This window comes from Leptidea sinapis, chromosome 2, assembly GCF_905404315.1.
Source record: "Leptidea sinapis chromosome 2, ilLepSina1.1, whole genome shotgun sequence".
Taxonomy (NCBI): Eukaryota; Metazoa; Arthropoda; class Insecta; order Lepidoptera; family Pieridae; genus Leptidea; species Leptidea sinapis.
The window spans coordinates 6075044-6100771 of NC_066266.1; the positions used below are offsets into that span (position 1 = coordinate 6075044).

At 35.2% G+C, this 25728-nt stretch overlaps 1 protein-coding gene across 1 annotated transcript in view; it reads right to left on the bottom strand.

Moving 5' to 3' along the window:
* The window catches only part of LOC126975619 (irregular chiasm C-roughest protein-like), a 135744-nt gene that overhangs the window by 89190 nt on the left and 20826 nt on the right, over positions 1–25728 (bottom strand). The window lies entirely within an intron of this gene.

The following is a 25728-nucleotide window of genomic DNA, read 5'->3' on the forward strand; positions in this document are numbered from 1 at the left end:
AATATTTACACAAATTAAATTTAAAAACAGAATGATCGATACGGGTCTCAAACCCGCACCATCTCGCGTTCCGTGTGAGCGCTCTGTCCACTGAGGCATCCGTTCGAGCGGTGACATATCGATGATAAATCTTGTATATCATGTTCAACTCTCAGTTTGGGACTAAAATATTTTGGTTTTTCAAATTTATTTTGTGTTATTAATCCCAGAAATGACCAGGGTTGGTATACCCTTGTTTGGTAAGAAATTGGCTAATCCTATTTAATCTTGAAAGAAAGTTGTTTGAAACAAAAACCCCCTGATCAGTTTATCCTTTGTCCTACAAAAACAACAAATATTCTAAATTCCCATAAGTTCTTACAGTTTACTACTTTACACTAATAGGAAGTAGATTAAACTTTCAACCCAACGATAGCGAATAGTACTGCACACTGAGCTTGAAGTTTTCAATGATTGCACTGGGTTAATTGGTGGTATACGTTCCTGGAGACACACGGTAATTGTGATTAATTAAATAGGATACATCGAACTTTATTATATGGCTGCCAAACATGGGTGTTTACGAAGAAAATACAACACTTAATTAGGACATGTCAGCGCAGAATGGAGAGAAGCATGCTTAAATTAAGAAAAATTAATAAGATACATAGCCAGAAGATAAGGAAGAAAACAAAACTAACTGATGCCTTAAGTCAAGCATTAAAATTAAAGTGGCAATGGGCCGGACACATTTCCAGACTAACAGACACTAGGTGGACCATTCAAACCACAACATGGAAGGGACCTGCAGGAAAGAGAAATGTGGGCAGACCACATAAAAGGTGGACCGATGAGATTAGAGAGATTGGCGGAACTAACTGGCTCGAAAAAGGTAAAAATAGAAAGGAATGGAGAAGGCCTTTACCCAACTAAAAAAAAAGTTAATAATAAAATAATCATGTTTGTCGACTAACCGTACTAACATACTAACACTAAAATGTAGAAAATCAAATGGAAAATCATTAATAAAGGCTTTATTATTATTATTAAATAGGATACAAATAATTATTAATTAATTAATGATTAATTAAATATATAGTCCTCGAATGGCAACCACATACCGGAGGACGTAGTGTTGGTATGTCCCTCACAAGATGGACCGACGATCTGGTCAAGATCGCCGAAATACGTTGTTTGAGGGCAGCGCAGGACTGAATGTCGTGAAGATCTTTGGAGGAGGTCTTTGTCCGGCAGTGGACGTGTTCCACCTGATGATTATGATAATGAAATAGGATACCGGTGGAAAGTGTTGGAATTGGAATAATGATGCAACAAACAACATAATTACACTGTTAAATAAGCTAAGAATTGTTGTTGAAATTTTATATAAACTATTAAATTTGATCCCAAGTAATGATATCATACTCGCTAGTAAAATGCTCGCATACTATACAAATTCAAATATTTTTATTCAAAATAGGATATATCACTTATTGAAATTCAAAAACTACCACCCATTCGAAAAGGAATGCCTCAGATCTGAGAAAAACGGGCGCAAGAAACTCAGCGGGCTTCTTTTTTATAAAAATATACTTACATTGTAAAATTTACTACTACGAGTACTTTTCATTTACTTTTTTGACTTACTCGTGTATCACATTGAGTATTTGACGCTTGAGTATTTTTGTTGCATCACTTTTAATATATTATTGTAATTTAAGCGATTTGTAAAACGATGAAGCTGTAAATGTTGATTTAAAAGTGTGGCTATCTGTTTCTTGCCACTTCTTCTCATTTATGCTCAATCATTTCGTTATTGGCGGTAAATTTAATAAAAGGGGACGCGTACCAAGAATACTGGCAGCATTTCCACGTTGAATAGCTAGGTTGATCCGTTGACTGAAATAGCTGCCAGCGCTTGGGTTGCCAGAGACCCTATTGAGGCGAGTAAAATAGTAAAATAGTACTTTTTTCATTCTCCGCGTCTCTGGGCCCCACGGGCCAAGTGTAATTAAAATTATAAGACTAATAATTCCAAACATGCTAAAATAAGTACAACTACAATATTTTTTTCAGTTTTTGTAGTTATCCATGTCATCAGTATGTCTCAGCACCAATTGAGGTATTTAATGTACGTAGTGTGTTACGTTACATTATCGTTACAACTCGGTGCGATAATAAAGTTTTAACGAGCACTTATTCACAATAGTGTTGAAAACAATTCGTTTCACAGCTTATGTTCACGCGTCCCTCCTTAAGGCTTTTTAGAGGTGTGTACTTAAAGGGAAACCAACGGGAATGATATTACTGATTCGCCCTTCATTCTTTATATCATAACCGCTTAAAAATATGTCACTATATACCAGTGCCTTCATAATTTAAAGTTGTTAGAATTGAATCAGGTTTTCTAGCAGTGTGCGTTGCCAGTGATTACTTACGGTACGCAGACGTGATCGCTAACAATGGGCCTTTTGAGAAAGCTCATGGTCGCTCAGTGGGCAATGGAGAGAGTTATGCTCGGAGTTTCCATGCGAGATCGAATCAGAAATGAGGAGATCCGTAGGAGAACCAAAGTTACTGACATAGTCCAAATGATTGGGAAACTGAAGTGGCAGTGGGCAGGGCACATTTTTCGACGGACAGATGGCCGTTGGGGCAGTAAAGTCCTCGAATGGCGACCACGTACCGAAAGATGCAGTGTTTGGTAGGCCCCCCACAAGATGGACCGACGATCTGGTCAAGATCGCTGGAATACGTTGGATGAGGGCAGCGCAGGACCGATCGTCGTGGAAATCTTTGGGGGAGGACTTTGTCCAGCAGTGGACGTCTTCCGGCTGATGATGATGATGAGGATGATTGAAATATAGGTAATAAAAATTTGTATTGAGTGTTCATGCAATTAATTTTGTTTTTAAAGTGATAACTTCTGGGATTAAATTTATTACACAACAAAATTTTATGAACGATCTTGTATGCTTTGTTAAACTCTCAAGATGTGGCTTCATCTACGAAGAAAGCATACAAGATTTTATCAATGATACGTCACTCAAACGGTTGGCTCAGTTGGTAAGAGGGCTCAGACGGAACGCGAGAGGTTGCGGGTTTGAGTCCCGCATAGTTCATAAAATTTTGGGATTAAATTTTATTTGTATACTAATTTGAGTATTCATTTCAGATCTGGAATCCATATTTTGTTAAGGACATAGAATTGTTGGAAAGGGTACAGAGGCGAGATACTAAGTTGCCTAGATAGTTGAAAAATCTTACATATGAACAAAGATTTACAAAAATTCGACTCGGCACCTTAAAAAGCAGGCGAGAAAGAGATGATCTTGAAACATACAAAAATCTAAATAATTATTATATTGTCCCAAATTTTGAGAGCATGTTTCCAAAAAAGAGCAATCCTAGACTAAGGGGGCATGATGGAATAAATTGCCCAAGGATGTCAAGATTTGTTAACCAGTTTAAGAATAGACTGAACAAACATTTGGAATATTCCGCAAATGATATTTACACATCAACGAAAGCTGCTTAGTATATTTTAAATAACAAGGCGACCCGACAGATGTTGTGGTGTACACACGTCTTAAATATTAAAAATCGGTCCAGACAATTATATATGGACTGTATTGAGAATCTAAAAAATCATCAAAATTGGTCCAGCCATTTAGATGGTAGTTCAATAATTGTGAATCTAAACCATCCTCGATCTTCACTTGAACACTTGATCCACTTGAACAAACAAAAATTCATTCAAATCGGTCCAGCCGTTTAGGAGGAGTTCACTGTCAACACACGTACAGAAGAATTATATATAATATTAGCTGACCCAGCAAACGTTGTATTGCCGATATTAAAATCGCGAAACAAAAGTAACTGTAGATCGTAGATGGGTGAAAATTTGAAGTTGTATGTATTTTTGAATGTTGACTCATAATCAAACAAATTTAAAAAAAAAAGGTCAAAAAAATAAAAATAAAACCGTGTGGACCACCCTTAACATTAAGGGGGATAAAAAATTAATGTCCGATTCTCAGACCTACCCAATATGCAGTCAAAATTTTATGAGAATCGGTCAAGCCGTTTCAGAGGAGTTCAATGTTTAACACCATGACACGAGATTTATATATAATATTAAGATAATAAAAATTTTACACTTTTTATTGAAAAAAAACACCATGAGGTTTTTCGTTATAGGTCTAACTAAGGTACTAACACTTTACACAAATAAAAGGTTTCGTTGACAAAAGTATTTTAAAAGGTAATACTAAATTATCCTGTTCGACACCCATTCTATAAAGCTTACTCACACTTGACTGATCTTTTTATAGGTGGTCAAAGCGTAAGGTGCGTCACTCAATGATCTTGCTATCTGCAATAGCAGAGGTCGTACAGCTGTATTGTCAGCTCTTAGGTGAGAAAATAAGTATCGCTTTTTGTCTTATTACCAGAATAATTTTGCAAGTTTTAAGAGCGTAGCCGACCTTATAAGATAGATGGAGAATTCCACAAGAAGTATGAGAAATACAGAATGTAGCCAGAAAAACAACATATTCATATTTGTGTTGAGAGTGGCCAGACTTCTTTGCCGTACTTCAAAAATAAAAGATTCACAGTTCATTTTATTCGCGGCGAAAACAACTAAACTTTACAAGTTTCTATACTATTCGCCGCTTCTACCGCTCGACTCCGTGGCTTGCGCTGTACTGATTCATCTATTTATTTCAGTCCCCGCGCGCGGTTCGCCCAGTCAATTTCGCCGCATGCTTCGCCAATCGCATATAGTCTAGCCGCTAGACGCTTCGCTGTTCGCACCGCGCGAATATTCGCTATTGCAACCGTGGCCAGTACGTAAGCGTCAATTAAATGTGTACATGAATTTCGAAAATCGAAACACGTCCGTACGAGAGTCAACAGTTCCACTTATTACGCCACCGACGATTAATTCGCTCTGCAGCACAAATGAAGCCATTATTCAGGAGCGACATAATATATACCAACAGACTTAAATTTGATTTTTTTTTATAAATTTGTAGTCCTCGGCTGCAATTGTGGTTGAATACTAAATATTTTCATGTTTACAGTAAAAATAATTTGATATGGCAATGAGCGACCGGAGTTCTTCCGCACAAGCAATTTGAGGAGCGCAGAGATGGACTCCGAGATGAAGAATATAAGATATTCTAAAATGAGTTAAGTAATTATCTTGAGTCACCATATAACACTATCAAGGTTGCAACATTTTTAAAGTCGAAAGTCAAAGTCATATATTTGTATTCAGGTAGTAACGATAAAATCTATTTTATTTCATTAAATTAAACTTGAGAGTGCGATAAAAACCATCGTCAAACGAACTCTCCATATTTAAAAAGTTTTTTTGCTGTATGTTTTTTATTTACTCTTACTGAAATTTGAATTTAAAACAGAACAGTAATAAATGTATTGGTTTCTTTTTATATGTAAAAACAATTTGTTATGTTTTTAAAGTGATAACACTCACTTCTAGGATTAATACACAAATGAATTTTTTTTAACTATGTGGAACTCGAACCCACGACCTCTCGCGTTCCGTGCGAGGGCTCTTCCAACTGGCGTAACCGTTCGAGTGACGTATCGTTCAAAATTTTGTCTTTTCAATAATTTTTAGTATTCCAATGATTTTGATTGGAATATTATGCCAAAGTAAATTAAACACGGTATTGTCATATATGTATATTGTATAGATACGTGTGCAAATTATCTTAGTAAATTGAACGTTTTAAAGGTATATTCACTAATATGAAATATGATTTACCCATCCGTTTAATGAATGAAAAACATTTTATACATATTATCAAATTTAAGATTGTTATTAATAATAATATAAATAAAAGTCATTAAGAATACGATGTCATAATTAAGTATGTGTCTCCATTTGCAAAAATCTGTTTCGAATATCGATTGTTATATTAACTATTATAAGTTAAAATATAACAAATTTAAATTCTTGTTTTATTTTTTTGCTTTATTATCTAATATATTTTTTATATAAAAAAAAGAAAACATTGCAGAGTTCGTCCCTGTACGAAACGTTAGGTCACATATTACGAGTCGTGTGGTTACTAGTATAGTGCAGCTTGTTACTTGGTGCATATAAACCACTTGAAGCCTAGTTTGAACTTTATAGCATCACATTACAATCATTCTAATTGGTTTTGAAGTCAGAAGACATTTTAAATTAAAATCCACAGTATATTTTAAGGGCTATGTACCTACGTAAAATGTACCGAACGGGTACTAGTAAAATTTTGAAAGTTTGTGTATTTTTATCACCTAGAAAATAATAAAATCAAAGTTACTTAAAGTCATTTAAATACAGGAATGTCTAAAAGTTACTGTGTTTCGGTCTGAAGGGCGCAGTTGCTAGTGAAATTACTGGGCAAATGAGACTTGAAAATGAAAACGATGAAAGATACTTTGTGGATTCTTTAAGATAGGTATATTTGTAAAAAATTTAGAGAAATAATTGGAAACAATGAGTTTATCTTAAACTAACTCGTCATTAATATTTAGAGTTATTGATGAATCAATAATCCTTGTTTTGCCAAGCTAATTTTATTTTATTAACAGGTTTCTATATTTATTATTCAAACAAAACAAATCTTATAACTATATTTACAATACTACGACTACATAAAATTAAAACTATCAGTACGTGGAAGCGTACCAAGAATACTGGCAGCATTGCCGCGTTGGATAGCATGGCTGATCCGTTGACCGAAATAGCTGCCAGCGCTTGGGTTTCCAGTAGCCTTATTGAGGCGCGAAGATAGTATTTTGAACATTCACCGCGCCTCTGGGCCCCACGGGCCAAGTGTCTGGATACCAAACGGCACAAAGATATATGACTCATTAAATCCCTAATATATGCAATAGAATAGTGTGTTGTACATATCATTAGGACTGTCTAAATTTGGAGTCAAGTTATAAAACTTATTTCCTATGTTTTCACACTTACCATCTTATGTCTCAAAGGAGCGCAATTATAGTTTTTTAAGAATTTTTGGGTTTTTCAAGAATCCTGAGCGGCATTGCATTGTAACGGGCATGACGTATCAACTACCATCAGCTGAACGTCCTGCTCGTCTCGTCCCTTATTTTCATATTACAAAAAAATGTATATCAAGGAAAGGAGACTTATGAATATGAAAATATTTATTTACCAGTTACCACCACTACGGAAAAATTTGAGCTGGAATGAAAAAAAAAAGAAAGTCATTGCCAATCTTTTAAATCAACACTTAAAGTTTCAACATTTTACAAATCACTAAAAATATTCAAGCGTCGATTCCTCAAGTCAGTCAAAATAAATGCCTTGCCTGCATACCATCAAAGCGCAATTTATCTTAAAACTTTATGGTAAATCGTAGATAACTTAATTATGTGCGTTTATTTATGTGTAAATAGTCACTTATCTCTGTAGATCATGAGATTAAACAATTGTTAGCAAAAATTACCCTTATTATTACATTAAAATTATTAAAAATGGCGAATTTGACGGCCCCCGCGAGGGTTCTAAGAGTGTTTGACCTGATTTGCACACCACGCTCCATTATAGGATATCATCCCCACCATCTAGATATCTAGTGTTTCTCTAAAGTGCGGTTTTCAAGGAATTTTCTTCCATTTACAAGGTGCTAAAAGGACTATGAGACAATTCTATATATTTATAACCATGGTCCTAAAGAATTATGAAGAGAAAAATTTAAAGAAATATACATATTGACTGTTGCTTCTCAATATATTTTTATATAATGTTTATAAGCATATTGAGGAATTTGCTAGAGACTGTGACAATCATAAAGTTAACACGAGGAACAAACATATTAAACTAATACTCGGTTAAGTACACTTCTACATTATTACTCGTATCACAGAAAATGTAAAAAACAAATGTGTTACGATATTAAAAGAATTGTTTAAAAACGTTTGTGTGGGAAAGGTTACTATAGCACAAACGATTTTCTTGGTGATACCACAGACTGGGAATTAAGCGAACACCCTCAGGCTCTTTAATAATAAATGTTTTTTGTACGATATTACATTGTATTCAAAATTTTTATAAAAAAATCCCGCTGAGTTTCTTGCGCTCGTTCTCAGGTCTGAGGCAGTCTATTTTGAATAGGTTTTAGTTTTTGACGTTCATTAAGTGATTTTGAATCCTATTTTGAATAAAAATACTTGAATTTGAAAAGGGTACCTTCAAAAAAAGCAAATGCAGCTTATTATGTGTAGTTGACTGACGAACAGACGGACTTAGTAATAGGGTTGTAGGTTGTTACTTTTCTTAAAGGCATTTAGAAATTTTTTTAAGAAAAACGAGCTTAAATTGCACAGTATAACATCCAGTAGAGAGAACTTTAATTAATAATTATTTCAGTACATAAAGTCGAGCTCAAAAATAAGGAGATAAAATAAATTTGTTCCACCTTCAAGTAAGAACGGGCTTATCTCATGAGTTAGTAAGGAACAATTTACGATGCAATCAGGTACATTTATTACAAATACGAAAATCTCTTTGGGTTGTATATCATACACCATAAGTTGGGGCCTGGTGCAAGTTGAACACTTGACTACAAAAATATCAAATTTTCTGAAGGTTTCTAAAGTTTTGAAACAAAAATAATTAATATTCGTAAAAATTATTTAAACATGAGTTAAATGTATTATTAACAAGCTTTAGAGTTTTATCTACATCTATATTTTCGATTGATAATCATTTTATGAGCGCAAAAATGATCTGAAATAGTGCATATAATTTTCAAAGCATAAAAAAGCATTTATTTTTACTCAAAATTAATTCCTTTATATTTCTTTTTCATGTAAGTTCAAACACTGTCACCGCTTCGGAAACAAATGGCGCTCTGAGAGAGAAGAAACGGCTCAAGAAACTCTCCCAGCATATTTCTGCGCTCTTTTTAATAAAAATATATATATATTGAAAATGATTTCATTCGTTGAGCGCAAAGTATGGCAGTGTAAAATATTAATAAGTCTTAAATATTACATAGAGGCCACGTGTGCCTACGCTGTAAACATTATAAATTAATATTTATTGATCGAATTGTTATATTCAAAGAATGCCTCGCCATACATCAACAAATTATAAAAAACCAAGAGACCGAATTATAAAATGGCCTTTATTCCAAAATTTATTTCTTTTACAAAAGTAGTTTATTTATATATACATATATCTAATAGGTCCGACTATGCGACCTACTTTTCAGTGGAATTTGAATCATGAGAGAACTTGATTTCATTAAATATGCATGTCTTTTATAATTTAAAATAAAAAAGTTTCTCGAAATCACAAATAATCCGAACAGTCAAAATTTTAAGTTTTCTTCTAAATAAGAAACAAACAGCTACCAATTTTTATTTACATAGATGTAAACCGCTCATCTTACAAATTGTACCACACGGCTCCGCTACATTCCTTAAAAGCAGGTGCTGAACTCAACAGATTTATTCACAGTAACGAGTGTACTAAATTTGGAATAACGAATGAGATAAGATCTTTGTCTTGCCGGATTAATGATTCTATTGTGTATTCTAAGGCTCTGAGTTATATGGTTATCTTATATAGAGTTCTGTACCAAAAATCCACCCGTTGTCTGGCTGTCTGTTAGTCTATTGTGTCTCATAAAACCATAAACTTAGTATACTAGCGTAATAGACAAACACTGCCCTCGTTACGGCGAGACTAGATTTAAATTGTTCATGTGTGCTACTTTTACAGTTGTGTTAGTGAAGTGTCGAGTATTTTGCTTTTGGTCAATCCCTATGACAAAATATATTGATTATATGAATGATATATTGATTCACGTATGCAATAATTTATTATCTAACACATATTTTCTTCAATGATTAAAATCTTAAGAAAACAAATTGCTTACTGCGTATGTAAAATGTAATATTTATTATTTCAGTGCATGTGTTCTACGAATATAAACATCATGAAAGTAATATTGAATTGTTACTATAATATTATGTAACAACACATTCTAATATGGAACACGACACTATTATATGTTTTTTCATAATATCCGGTAAAACAAATAACAAAACGATGAGAACGCTAAAATTAAAAATGCCGTCCAATTTCACAGGAGACTAATGGACACTAAATTGTTTCAAAACGGTTTCATGGTCTTCATCTATTCCATCTCTTTCTCACACCTAGGTTTTTATTTAAGGATATTTATCTTATACTTTCTCACAGGGTTTGTATATTACGGTGTATGCATAAAACGCAACAGTATGTACCAACAGCTGAAATTTTAACAGAGTCTCGCTACTGATTTTATTAATTCCCACACGCGTAAAGGCATTTAACAAAACTTGAATTTCGCGAATTATCATAATAGCTTCCGATATCAATGAGCTCTTTACCTACAAGCATATACCGTCAGCAAACTGTTATTGATTTGTAATGGTGATCACGAAACAATTACCTGTTACTACTAAACAAATGATTGTTGAGAGTATCCAACTTACCACTCTAATACTAAATAACAAAAACTAAATAGAAAATTTCAAATTTTTTGCCAAAAAAAAATAACATTCGTGATTATTTAAGAAAATTTATTGGATACACCGCAATTATCTATTCTCCTTTCTTGTAATTTGGTTACGGCAAATTATAGTGCAGACGATTTCTTGTAGAAAGATAAATACATAGAGAAATACCATAGACAACAGACTTATTGTCATCTGAGAGGTTAATCTAATGACAGTTGTCTCTTGCGCTATTATAAAAAAAAATGCCACCGAGTAACACAGTTCGCACGCAAATCGCAATATATACATAATATACGCTTAATATAATAAGTAAATTGAGACTTAATCAGTGATCAACCGCCTAATCGCCTCGTATTAAGTTCTCGGTGTAACGCAACGCAAAAGTCCTGTTCCTATACACGCCGAGAGGAAGTAACACGCACCTTAGCACCAGGAGTTCGTAGAGGACTACCGGGGGTCCCCAGCTGAAGACCATTTACTTACGCACACGCTTATCAAAATAGTGTTGTCGTAAGAGGTGACTAAGGAATACAAAGAACGGAGGATAGGCAGCAGCATCTTTCCGACAAAGCATCAATCTACTGCGATGGACAACACGCCTGTCAAGATTGGCGATTAAAGCACACCACACCTTGGTGGAAGAAAAATGAGACTTTTGTTCCCCTTTTGATTCCATTTAAAGGGAGCTGAAGATTGTAAGCCTAGAGGACCGATATTATGAAATAATGTTCTATCAATAGCAGAGAAACGAAAACAAATAGAAGTCCATGTTAATTTCCCAGTACCCAGGTTGTTCAATATAAGATCAATTCAATATCTATTTACGAACATCCTGTATAATGCTCTCATATCCGCTACACCTGCCGCACGGTACTTTGATTGAGGCTGTAGAGCGCACAGGTTATATAATTGAAACAGTGATTATAATACAAAGGGAATGAGTTTTTTTCTGTTATTATGGTAGTATAAATATATATTTTTTGCCGTATAATTATGGAAGGCTTAACAAATAGAAATTTGGTACAATTTTTAATGAACTCACTTCGGCACACACACCATTTGTTTATGAAATACCCAACCGAATGCGGAATGGTTCAATCTTTGAGAGCTTTGATTAGTTGCCCTGTTGGAATTTATTATTAAAAACCCTCCCACCCCACGGAATAGTGTAAGATTTGGCATATAAATAGTTTAATTTGATTTATTCCTCCTTCCCCTTAATAGGCTCAGAACCCTTTGTAGTATCAGGGAGTCTCTTATCCGCGGATTTTAGGAATTAAAAAAAAGGTGAAGTGGCCAATCACTGGACTTCGCTACCAGGCTATCAGTAAACTAGCTCCTGGGTAGCTATCAGCGAATGCGTTCAAAACTATGTGGACAGGACAACTGCGAAGCTTCCTTGGGGCTTACTCTTCGACCATTGCAAGCTAAATGGGCATCAAGCCAAAATTGAATACGTGTATCCAGTCTACGCAAATTCCGCTGTGATGCCCTGCATGCATACTGAATATGAAAATGACTAAAATGTGAGACCATTACTAGTATTAGAGTTATTGTCTTAACCTATCACGTAGCGCGGGGCCATATGGCACAATCGTCATAGAACACCACGGTTCCATATGGAACAACCACGAAACCTATATGGCCTAATTCTTTTTCTTAACTTATGATAGGATAAAAGTCCGTTAAATTCTGTACAAATTATAACAAAGACAATGGGATGTTGACGTTAAAGTTAACGGAAAAAGGGTGCGGAGACTTCAGTCTTTATCGGCCGCCGACGTGTTTAAGCGCCTTTATTTAGAGATGAAGACATGTTTCACGACAACCCTCTGAGGATCTTAAGCCTCTTAAAAGGGATAGGTCTGGAGAATGTAATAAAAAACTCCTTAGTCAATGCACCTGATCCCTTATAATCAGCCTCGATTTCCACACCATCTAAAATATGTGTAGCTGAAGCCATTCGCCCCAGACATGGGCTCAAACGCTACAGAGGGCACTACAGATCCTAGTAATTAAGTTTTTTAATTGCCTGTTTATTAAAAACGTACATTCTTTTTGAGGCGGCGACGTGGGGCGGGTCGTTCCCTTTCCTGAAATATGTTCGAGGGAGGCGATGGCTGGTCTATGACTCATACGTTATATACAAACTACACATACACACCCAAACATATAAAAACAATAACCGACGATAACATAATGTAATAATAAATAAAATTATTCATAAGTTAAATTGGCTGTTATACCTACTACACTAATTTTCAAGATTTTTTTGTAGCAATTATCCTATTAGTCTTTTCATTAAATAAATTATCGTCACACAGAATTACCATAGTGTTTTATATCTCCGTTTCACTTCCTACTTTTTTTCTCTCGTTAGAATATAATATAATATCTAATAATATTATATTGACACACTCTTACACAAATTATATTACCCCAAACTAGGCATAGCCTGTCCTATGGATAGAAGCAACGATGCATTTAATACAATATACTTACTTAAACAAATATAAATACATAATCCATGACTCGGAAACAAACATACATATTCATCATATAAATGATACCTACCGGAATTCAGACTAAATTTTTAATATTTAACTATATATAACATTTATTTTTAACTTAATAAAATATATTTTTTATATTTTAGAAAACAAAAAAAAAGAAATTGTATATGACACTACATAACGGGACGTCTTAAGAATAATTTGGCCATAGTCCTCTGTACCAAAACGTATATCACTTCACATCTGGTATTGCATATAAGCGAGAATCGGTAGAACCATTGGGCCCTGTCTCACTAGAGCCACTCATATTTTCATATCCCAAATTTAAATTTAAGTTTATAGATAGATAACAAATCTAGTGTTATACATCTGTGTTGGCATAACATTGATAATTATTGATTAGGTCGTCTCACAGGTTTATCGAACCCATAGAAAAACTTCATGTATCGACTGCTTTAACTCGTCTTGTGCGAGGGTAATACAGGTCGCATTAAGGCCGATATGTTGCAGGTAAACTATTAAACAGAGAATTTTATAAAATGACCAGTTGTGTTACGAAACTTATTGCGGTGATATTTTGGTACGAGTACGTTTTCAACACACTTTTATAATAATTAATCTATTGCTATACTATTATGATAAAGTTAAATTGGCAAAGACTAATTTCGCGAAATTTTTGCTTTAAAGTAACGTATTATATAAAAAAAAAATTGGAGCTAGAAGTTTAAATTTTCAAAGTATTTCATGTTTTTTGCGACAAATTAAAAATTAAGAAATTGAAGATGGATGTGAAAATGCATATATATGGTTTAATGTCTATGATAATTTTAAACCGATTTTGTCTAATTTTCAAATGTCAAAATATGTTATATTTGGAAAATATTTTTCATAAATCATAAGAAACTCATAATAAGGTCATAACACTGTTTTTATACATTACCAACATTTCATAATTTACGTGATAACTAGCAGAATAATTAAAACTTCATATCAACTGTTTTCCAATTTTTCTTCCAATTGACATAAAAGAAGATTACTTCGAATAACGCGATTTTTACATATTAAAATAAAATACATAATTAATAAATTATAAATATAGCTGAATTCTAAAATTAATTTTATATACAGGGTGTCCCAAAGTTATGGGACATGAAGGGAAAGTACCTTAAATATTGTAGATATTTTACTGAAAGAAGACTTTATGTTATTTCTAAAAGTTAGTAATTCTGCATTCAAAGATTTTCTAAAAATTACTTGCTTCGTCTGGGAATCGAACCGACTTAAATGTAAAAAAAAACACCCCTACTTTCTAGATTAACAATCAAAAAAAAAAATTATAGCAATCTTTCTAAACAAATAATAAAATTGAAAACAAAATTTGCATGCTCAACTCCAAATAGACTCGAGATGTTGCCCTTTTAAATCTAAAGTTATCAACTGTAAAGAAGATCCTGTAGATGAAGCCACAGCCTGAGAGTTGAACAAGATTCGTACAAGATATATCAACGATACTTGGTTATCACTTTAAAAATAACAAATTGTTTAACCTTACTAAACCTAGACCATATATAATTTACCCATTTTTCTAACCGGGTAGCGACATGATATCAACATTGGCTACATTGGAATGGACTTCGAATTCAACAATCACATATGGTTAGACAGGTCTAGAGTAACTGGATGATTTCGACAAGTTTTTATACTGCTCCAAGTTGAAATATTAGTCGTATTTGTAGTGCATTGATATATTGTGTTCATTGATGTATAAGAAAGGAGGTGATTGAGCGAGTGATCTATTTTCTTATTTTATTATCTTTTTTATGACAATAAGGGACGAGCAGGGCGTTAAGCTGATAGTAATTGATACGCCCTACCCATTACAAATGCAGTGCCGCTCAGGATTCTTGAAAAACCCGTAAATTCTGAGCGGCACTACAACTGCGCTCGTCACATTGAGACATAAGATGTTTAGTCTGATTTGCCCTGTCATTTTACTAGCTACGGCGCCCTTCAAACCGAAGCACAGTAATACTTACACATTACTGCTTCACGGCAGAAATAGGCGCCGTTATGTTACCCATAATCTAGCCAGCATCCTGTGCAAAGGAACCACTGGTGTTTGTTTCCCATGAACTCCTAAACTCATTAAAGGATTTTAATGGGGATTACTTCATGGAGTGCAGTTTAGTCCAACATGAGAGGTAGGATAGTTTTTTTTTTCGATTTATTACCCATAATTATTTATATCTATATATGAATAAAAATGAATTGCTGTTCGTTAGTCTCGCTAAAACTCGAGAACGGCTGGACCGTTTTGGCTAATTTTGGTCTTGAACTATTTGTTGAAGCCCAGAGAAGGTTTAAAAGGTGAATAAATATGAAAACGCTCGGAATTTAATAAAAACAACGTTTTTGATTTTTCTTTCATGTGTCCCCCGTCGTTCAGAAATCAAATTAACATGATAGTTTAAAATGAATAACTAATAAGAATTTTTAAATCTTTCTAACTTCCTCAGGAGGTAAAAAATAAACTTAATTTTAGCTAACTATAGTTGGTAGATTAACTACAGTTGTTAACTAGCTATCAGATTATTATGTAAGTTGATAAATCTTAAGTTTATTCATTTAAACATTATTTTATTTATTATGTCCAGAACAACGTCTGTCGGGTCAGCTAGTTTCCAATATTTGTTTTGTATGAGAGAATTTATTGACACATAGTTTAACAGTTCTGTCGTGAAACAATTTCATTAAATAACAAAAGGATGCATTTTTTTTTATATTTGATGTTATGAATTATTTATTATCAATTACTAGTTGACCCGACAGACGTTGTTCTGTATATAATAAATAAAATAATGTTTCTTATTAATTTGTCAATTTCATAACATTAAGAATTATTTCGTAAAATATGCACCCTGATGATGTAATGAAATTGTTTCACAGCAGAACTGTCAAACCGTGCGTCAATAAATTCTCTCATAGAAAATATGTCCATACTAAACAAATATCGGACGACGGGGGACACATCAATGGCAAAACAAAATTGTTGTTTTTATTTAATTATGAACACTTTCATATTTATTCACCTTTTAAACCTTCCCTGGACTTCCACAAATAATTCAAGACCAAAATTAACCAAATCGGTCCAGCCGTTCTCGAGTTTTAGCGAGACTAACGAACAGTAATTCATTTTTATATATATAGACTAGTGGACCCAACAGACGTTGTCCTGTACACACGTCTTAAATTTGAAAAATCTGTCCAGCCGTTAGGAGGAGTTCACTAACATACACATGAGCAGGAGAATTATATTATAAGGACGTAATTGAGAATCTAAACCAATCTCAAATTCACTGAAACAAACAAAAAGTCATCAAAATCGGTCCAGCCGTTTAGGAGGTAGTTTAATTGGGAATCTAAACCATTCTTGAATCCACCCGAAGACACACATCAATCTCAAATTCACTGGAACACACAAAAATCTCATCAAAATCGGTCCAGCCGTTCAGGAGGTAGTTCAATTGTGAATCTAAACCATTCTCGAATCCACCTGAAGACACACAGAAAGTTTCAATAAAATCGGTCCAGCCGTCTAGGATGAGTTCAGTGACATACACACGCACACAAGAATTATACATATAAAGATAGATTAATTAAACAGTACTGTATTTATTATGTACAGAACAACGTCTCTCGGGTCAGTTGGTATATTATAAATTCTCGAACAAAGTCGGTACAAAAACGTACTATTACATCCATAAAATAATAGTAATATTAACACAGTTTTACATAAATTATTTAGCGCCAAACTAGGTATAGCCTGTACTATGGGTACAAGACAACGATATATTTAATACAATATACTTACTTAAACATACATAAATTGATGTAAACATCCGGATCATGACTCGGAAACAAACATCAATACTCATCATATTATAAATGATTGCACCTACCGGGATACGAACCCGGGTTACTAACCATTCGGCTATATGGGTCGTCGATATAACCTAAATATATATATAACATAACCTACTAATTTTAGGTACTAATCAAATACTGCGCAAGATGTATTAAACACTCTAACCGCAAACAGCTGATTACAAATTTAACAAAAGCTGAACGCTGTGTACAGAATATAATCTATGCTATTATTAATTCGTGTACTATGGCGAATTTATTGATTATGCTTTTTAAAATTCATTACACAGTGAATTTATAGAATAACAGTTATATTCAATTGCTTGCCAACTATTTAGAGCATGAAAAGAAATAGCAGAATTATAATTACATTTAAGCATTAATCATGGTGTTTAATTTTTAACCAAAATAATTTATAAGCCGTTGCATAATTGTAACGTTATATTTAGATTTTGAGGATTGGTCTCCGCTGAGCACCAACTAGATCCTGCAGGCGTAGTCGCAAAGTGCGGCAACTAATACATTGAGTCAGTCTCGAACAATGTGTGACGTTGACGTGCCACACGTTCTGTTAAACTTTGCTAATAATTGAAACTAAAATTACTTGCCCGCCCTGCATCTAAGGATGCCATAAGTCTATTTGAATCCATAAGTCTTATGGTTTGAACACTATAGATATAACTTGCTTTTGGTTTTATTAACAATTTTTTTAGTTTGTTAAGTTAAGAATTTTCTTGTTAATGTTAATGTTTTTCTTTTGTCTTTTTAATGCACTTAGATTATAATAGGGCTGACATGTACATACGTATAAAAGCCCCTAAATCAATAAAAAAAAAAAGGAAACTAAAATGACGGGCTGCCTAGTAAAACCGTACTACAAGTAATAAGAAAGACACTTGGATTATATATCATGAGTAATTTTTTTGTATTTTATTAATTTCAATGTAAAATAACACAAGGCGTTTGTTGCAAACATTTGAAAGACGCCATTGAGTGTCAAGATGCCACGCACACAAGCTTTAAAATATTTCTTAAATTTCTGCTCAGTGAGTCCTCGGTTCTAGGTATTAATAGGTCAATCTTGATCCTTCCTACTTCTACTTCTTACGTCTTTTTATTATTGAATAGGAGGACAAACGAGCGTACGGGTCACCTGTTGTTAAGTGATCACCGCCGCCCACAATCTCTTGCAACACCAGAGGAATCACAGGAGCGTTGCTGGCCTTTAAGAAAGATGTACGTCCTTTTTTTTGAAGGTACCCATGTCGTATCGTCCCGGAAACACCGCACAAGGAAGTTCATTCCACAGCTTTGTGGTACGTGGAAGAAAGCTCCTTAAAAACCGCACTGTGGAGGACCGGCACACATCCAGATGGTGGGGATGATATCCTAACGTGTGGCGTGTCGTGCCAAGGTGGAATTCGGCGGCAGGAATCAGGTTAAACAGCTCTTCGGAACACTCCCCGTGATAAATGCGGTAGAAGACAACACGTCTACTCATTCTACCTCTATATATATCTCTCTCTCTCTCAATTATATGTCTATAATGACATAATAATACAACCTGAGTAATAATGAACTTAAGTATATAAATATACGAGACGACGTAATTTGACGTGCAGGCTACCGTTTACCAGGAAGTAACCGCGACAACCATCAATCAACAGCGTCATTAGTGTCATTATCTGCATTTATTTCGATAGTTACGTTCCGTTTCTCACAACACGACACACTTGCATATTACTGCCAATGTTAACTGGTTTTGCATCTTATTGCACGCACATGCTAAGGTCGCGAAACTGTCAATAATAGGGCGTAATGGTGGTGGCATTTGCTGGGTTAAGGGCATTGTAAGCGTGGCTAATGTTATGAATATCGTCTTAGGTGTCTTAGGTCTGGCGAATCCCCGTATCAGCTCGATCCATTGGGCTGCGTGCAACGCAGAGCAGCTCGAATAGTCTGGGACCCAGTGCTCTGTGAACGGCTGGATCATTTAGCGTTGCGTAGAGACGTTGCTTCATTGTGTATCTTCTACCGCATTTAGCACGGGGAGTGTTTCGAAGAGCTGTTTCACCTGATTCTTACCGCTGAATTCCATCTTCGCACTACACGTCACAAGGAATTAGGATACGATTTGGATGTGTGGCGGCCTTCCACAGTGTGGTTTTCAAGGAGCTTTCTTCCTCGTACTACGAAGCTGTGGAATGAGCCTCCTTGTGCGGTGTTTCCGGGACGATACGACATGGGTACCTTCAAGAAAAGCGCGTACACCTTTCTTAAAGGCCGACAACGCTCTTGTGATTCCTCTGGTATTGCAAGAGAATGTGGGCGGCGGTGATTATTTAACACCAAGTGACCCGTACGCTCGATTGTCCTCCTTTTCTAAATAAGGTGTAATTTCGCTAAGATTTGTTAGACTACATGCAGATATCAAGATACTCAGATTTCAATAAAATATCAAATCAGGGCACAATCTGTGAGTGATGTTATCTACAGTAATTAACAACAATAAAAAAAGACGATAAAGTCTATCAAAATAAGACAGATCTTAAAAAGTCGATAATGTTTCAAGTTATGTTCTAAGAAATAGAATGATCTCTTATTAAAACATTCCAGACCTTTTAAGGGTAGATACTGTGAGAAAGGATAAACAAAGTCAAATAGCTCGTGTTTTTATGATCGAATCTAAGTATTAAATTGAATGGGAAACGGTTGTACGGTGAGAAAGTTACGCGAATATGGACTTTAAGGTTTTGCACTGGTATAGAAAATAATACATACCTATCTGTTACTAGCATCCGTTTGCTGTTCGAATGGAATTCGGTTACAACTGCAAAGGTCTTATTATTGGGCGGTCGCTCCATTTCCAATCTATGGTATCATTAAGAAAGTGATTTATATTATAGTAATTTATTTCCACACAAACGTTTATTAACAATTCTTTTGAATTTCGTTATACATTTGTTTTGAACATTTTCTGGGTTCTTGTTTTAATAGCATATACATCTCCACACAAAAGACTTACAGCCGTTCCCAATATACTATCTACAGATAGAGATAAATTACTACCTTCTACTGTCAGTAATCAGCTGCAGTCAATAATCTGAAGCTGTCCCAATATACCCGATATGTCATTGTTATCGACTTATATAGGGACGCATGAATTGAAATTTCCATACAAACTTCTATCGCTGGTAAGGTGTACGTAGTTCCATTGACAGACAGCGTGTACCGATAAGGTGAGTTACCGTCGATAATTTTAATGGGACAGATTATTATCTCAAGTAAGAGATGAATATTGGGAACGGCCGTTAGCTGAGTACTAGGCATAATTAGTTTATGTCTGTTCCTGACGTTAACATTATGCATACAGTTACATACATACAGTTTCTCAATGGCCAATGTACATAAAATAAAAACAATAAATTGAGAAGTACAGTCAAGATGTTAATTTCTTTCAATTTTGCTCTCAATGATTCTTTAGGACCTAGGTTATAAATAGCGCGAACAGCCCTCTTCTGCAGCACAAATATTGTATTAATATCGGCAGCGTTGCCCCATAGCAATATACCATAGGACTAATATGAAAAGGAATTTTTAAGGAATAGGAGGACAAACGAGCGTACGGGTCACCTGTTGTTAAGTGATCACCGCCGCCCACAATCTCCCGCAACACCAGAGGAATCACAGGAGCGTTGCCGGCCTTTAAGGAAGGTGTACGCGCTTTTTTTGCAGGAACCCATGTCGTATCGTCCCGGAAACACCGCACAAGGAAGCTCATTCCACAGCTTTGTAGTACGTGGAAGAAAGCTCCTCGAAAACCGCACTGTGGAGGACCGCCACACATCCAGATGGTGAGGATATCCTAACTTGTGGCGTGTCGTGCGTAGGTGGAATTCGGCGGTAGGAACCAGGTTAAACAGCTCTTCGGAACAATCCCCGTGATAAATGCGCTAGAAGACACACAATGAAGCGACTTCTCTACGCAACGCCAAGTGATCCAACCGTTCACAGAGAACTGGGTCCCCCACAAATCGAGCTGCTCTACGTTGCACGCGGTCAAATGGATCGAGCTGATACTGGGGTGCGCCAGACCAGAGATGACAACAATACTCCATGTGTGGCCGGACCTGCGCTTTGTAGAGCGCTAGTATGTGGGCCGGCTTGAAGTATTGCAGTTTCTTTGAAGCCAATTTGGCTTTGCCTATTTGTCACGATTACATGCAACTTTGCTCCAGTTGGCTCTTAGCGAGAAGATTATATTAATTGTATATGATATTAGTATTTGACGTTTGAGTATATTTGGTGCATCACCTTACATATTATATTATTTAAACTTAAATGATTTGTAACAAGATAATGCTGTAAATGTTGATTTAAAAGAGTGTCAATGAGTTTCTTGATGCTGCATCTCATGAAAAAACCTTCATGTCTGTGCCACTGACCAGTAGACACGTCTTCTGTGCGCGTACTGCCTTACAAACAAACTTGGCATAAAGTTATAAATGAGAATAAACCAAGAATATGCAAAATGTTGACTGCTGACAACACTGTCAATACAATGATAATTCTGAAGTTTTCTTGGCCTAAAGGTCTAATTACCAGACCATAAACTTCCAAAAAAAAATCTGAGGTTTTCTGAATGTCAAGCAGCCTTGCAAATAAGCGCGGGAAACGTTATACGTTGAAATAAACCGATCGCTATGTCTATTTGTAAGAATCTTGTTATTTTCAGGTATAACTTTATGCAATTTTTGAAAGGCCGAAAGTCATTAAATTTGAATTCGCTAGAGCATAGCAGTGTTAAACATGTCGCCTCACGAAGCCAGCCGTAGTGATTTAGTATTAAGTCGAACAGTAGAAAACGTGTAAATTTGGTGTATATCATTTACGCAAACTTTTCTACAACCTACAATCTAAAACGATAGATACCCATCTAAATATAAAAATTTGATAGTTAAATCTTGTATTAACTGCTGTATTTTAATTAAAGTAGTGGCGATCATTTTTCCTTATGAGATTCTTAATTTATTCGCATAGCCGTAATTTTGAACTCCATTGCGGCACAAATACCTCATTATCCATGTGGCAGGTGGCAGTCGCCCCGCAATGACGACAATTTACCAGTGGGAGGCTCCGTTGCGCAGGATACCCGCTAGATTATGAGTACCACACCGGCGCCTATTTCTGTGAAGCAGTAATGTGTAAGCATTACTGTATTTCGGTCTGAAGGGTGCCGTAGCTAGTGAAATAACTGGGCAAATGAGACTTAATATCTTATGTCTCAAGGCGACGGGTTCAATAATTGTAGTGTCCCTTTGAACTTTTGGGGTTTTTCAATAATCCTGAATGCATTGTAATGGGCAGGCTATATCAATTACCTTCAGCTGAACGTCCTGCTCGACTCGCCCCTTATTTTCAATAAAAAAAAATATTTGCATTTACAATATTTCAGTTTCATTCCCATTTAGATTTCCATGGCCTTACCACTGTGTCGAATAATATGACTTTATGAGGCCTTAAAGCTCATACATTCTCACTTAAAAGTCCGACAACACCCTGTAGCGGCTGTCTTTTACTTTCCATCATATGAGCCAATTGCAGGATTGCCCCCTCTAATATAACAATGGATATTGTTCTCAGACTTGTGATTTGTGATCAGAAATATCACTCAAGAATACTAAAAAAAAATATAACTTTTCTTATTATTACTACTCTTATTTCAAGTCATATTATAATGGTTAAAAATGATTTAGCCCTTTATGGGGCAATCTTGCAGAAATATAAAATATAAGAATGGATATTTTTCTCAGACGTGTGATTTGTGATCAAAAATATCACTCAAGAATACGGAAAACAAAATATTACTTTTCTTATTATTACTACTTATATTTTGAGTCTTATTATAATGATTTAAAATGATCAACTCCTTTAGGGGGCAATCCTGCAATCAGCAATATATTAGAATAAAAGAGTGGATATTTTTTGCAATTCCATTTTCATTACAAGAAATCAAGTGCGTTCTCAGCTTAACGAAACCCCACTGTTGAAACCGCAGACAAATACAGGCTATAACCAAGTACAGTTAGTGATCATAATTGCGGTAAGCTCACGGATTGTGGTGAAAATGTAATACGAAATATTATATGTAGTAATGCAGTTCAATGAACTGAGTCTATAAAGGGAATGTCCTTAATAAATTACATCAGCGATAATTTGATAGATTCGTTACATGAAAAAAGAATGCAGTTATTAAAACATTTTTATGTGTTAACAAAATTAATGAAGCAAAACTACGAAAACATAATATTCCCCACATAATAAGATACCTTCATTAACGGAGTTAAGAAAAATTACATAAAAAGTATCCCCTACAAAGTATTAAACTGTCCTTTTTGGACTTTCATTGTAGAGGTTTTGTTAGTTTAACCAAAAAAACGGGTACATGCTTAGACGTATGACATGCGGATGAAATAGCTCACACAGGAGGAAAACAATTAATACAAAAAGCTCAGGATAGACGTTTCTAGATGAAGTTGGAGAGGGCCTATCCCCAAGATGAAATTTATATATGAAAATCGTAATCAAACTTAATATTATAAAGGTCAAAGTTTGTGAGTGTGTGTATATATTTGTTACTTCTTCGCGCAAAAACTACTGAATAGATTTTGATGAAACTTTACAATAATATAGCTTACACACAAGACACATTCACTATAATTTATAAAGATATTGTGTGAATTATACAAAATAAAAAGATAAGCGTCAAGGACGTTCGAATAAAATCCGTCATCTGCGAATTCAATAGAAATTGATCATTATAGCAAATTAAATACTTTTATCGCATCTAGAAGATTAAATTCGTCTTTTACACAACATCATTTGGACAAATATCTGAATAATATCATTACGATGATGATAAACAACCGAGTGCGCGATATTATGGTGCGGTATACCAACTAAATAGATTTAATTCAAATTTTGCAATTTTAACAAGTGACAATTGTCACGCTAGATGCAGACATATGAATATTTTTATACTATTTTACAGACATACAAAAAAAAGCTATATTATTATTATTAACACGATGAGTGCGAAACGAGGCTTGAAACACCTCGTTAGTGTCTCGTCTTTATAGCGGTAAGGAAAAACTTAAACTTCTCTGAAGTGCGAGAGACGTAACTTCTGTGTGGGAAAGTCTAGGAAAGAGATAACTATATGTCTGAGATGTGCTATTGATGCTGAGTTTTTGGGTATACCTACCTTAATACCGGATTTTTTAGACCTCGTACCGCACTGAATAAAAAAAGTTTAATACATTGCGTTACGAGGTTGCGAACACCTCGTTATTAAGCCTCGTGCCGCTACAACCTCTGGTTCAAAACGAGGTTTCAAACGTCTCGTAACGCAGTAATGGAAAGTACAGATAAATCAGTGACGCTGGAAACGTGTTAAACTGTAATTGTAATTCGTAACGGGATAAAATGTTAACCAAATTCTAGATATCAAGACGTATCTGTGACTCCTAGACTCAGCACTAATGGTTATTTATGTAGGCGAGACATGTTTACCTACTAACTATTGAAGCTTCATTACCGATACCGTTAGCAGTCTTAAGCTGAAATTTACGTGTGAGCCTCGAAGCAAATCTAGCAAATCTTAGACGCATCAAGGGTTATACTATTAGTTGAGTATTAGTTACATTGAGTAATTATTATATTATAATAAAAATAAATAACGAGTATAACTGACACTCTGTTCTACACTACAGACACATACCAGCGGGAGGCTCCTTTGCACAGGATGCCGGCTAGATTATGGGTACCACAACGGCGCCTATTCCTGCCGTGAAGCAGTAATATGTAAGCATTTCTGTGTTTCGGTCTGAAGGGCGCCGTAGCTAGTGAAATTACTGGGCAAATAAGACTTACCATCTTGTCTCAAAGTGACGAGCGCAGTTGTAGTGCCGCACAGAATTTTTGGGGGTTACAAGAATCCTGAGCGGCACTGCATTGTAATGGGCATGGCATATCAATTACCATCAGCTGAAAATCCTGCTCTTCTTGTCCCTTATTTTCATAAAAAAAAACTACGGAGTTCCTTTCTTAATTTATTTATAGATCTACGATCATAATCATTATTTTTTTATAACGACCCAAAACACTTCCGCTCCACCCCTTTATCAGAGCAGTGTTTTCTTAATGGTAGTAGGGGACGAGACGAGCAGGACGCTCAGCTGATGGTAATTGTTACGCCCTGTCCGTAATAATGCAGTGCCACTCAGGAGTTTTGGAAAATTATATTTGATGTGATTTAAAAAACTACCATCACTTTTTAAATAAATGGTTCACTGAGGGAGAAGAGACGGCCCAAAAATTCTTATCAGGGCAGGGCATATCAATTACAATCAGCAGAACGTCCTGCTTAGTCCCTTATTATAAAAAAAAAATTACTAATACACGAATGACGTCATGTTTCAATTATCTAAACTGATTTCGTGATTGATTATAACGTAACAATCGGACACCAAGACACTTTTTTTACGGAAACGGAGGGCAATTTAATGAGTGTATGGGTCATGGGACACCCCATGTTATGTGATCACCGCCGCCCACATTCTCTTGCAACACCAGAGGAATCACAGGAGCGTTGCCGGCCTTTAAGAAAGGTGTACGCGCTTTTTTGAAGTTACCAGTCTAAGAAACACCGCACAAGGAAGCTTATTCCACAGCTTTGTAGTACGTGGAT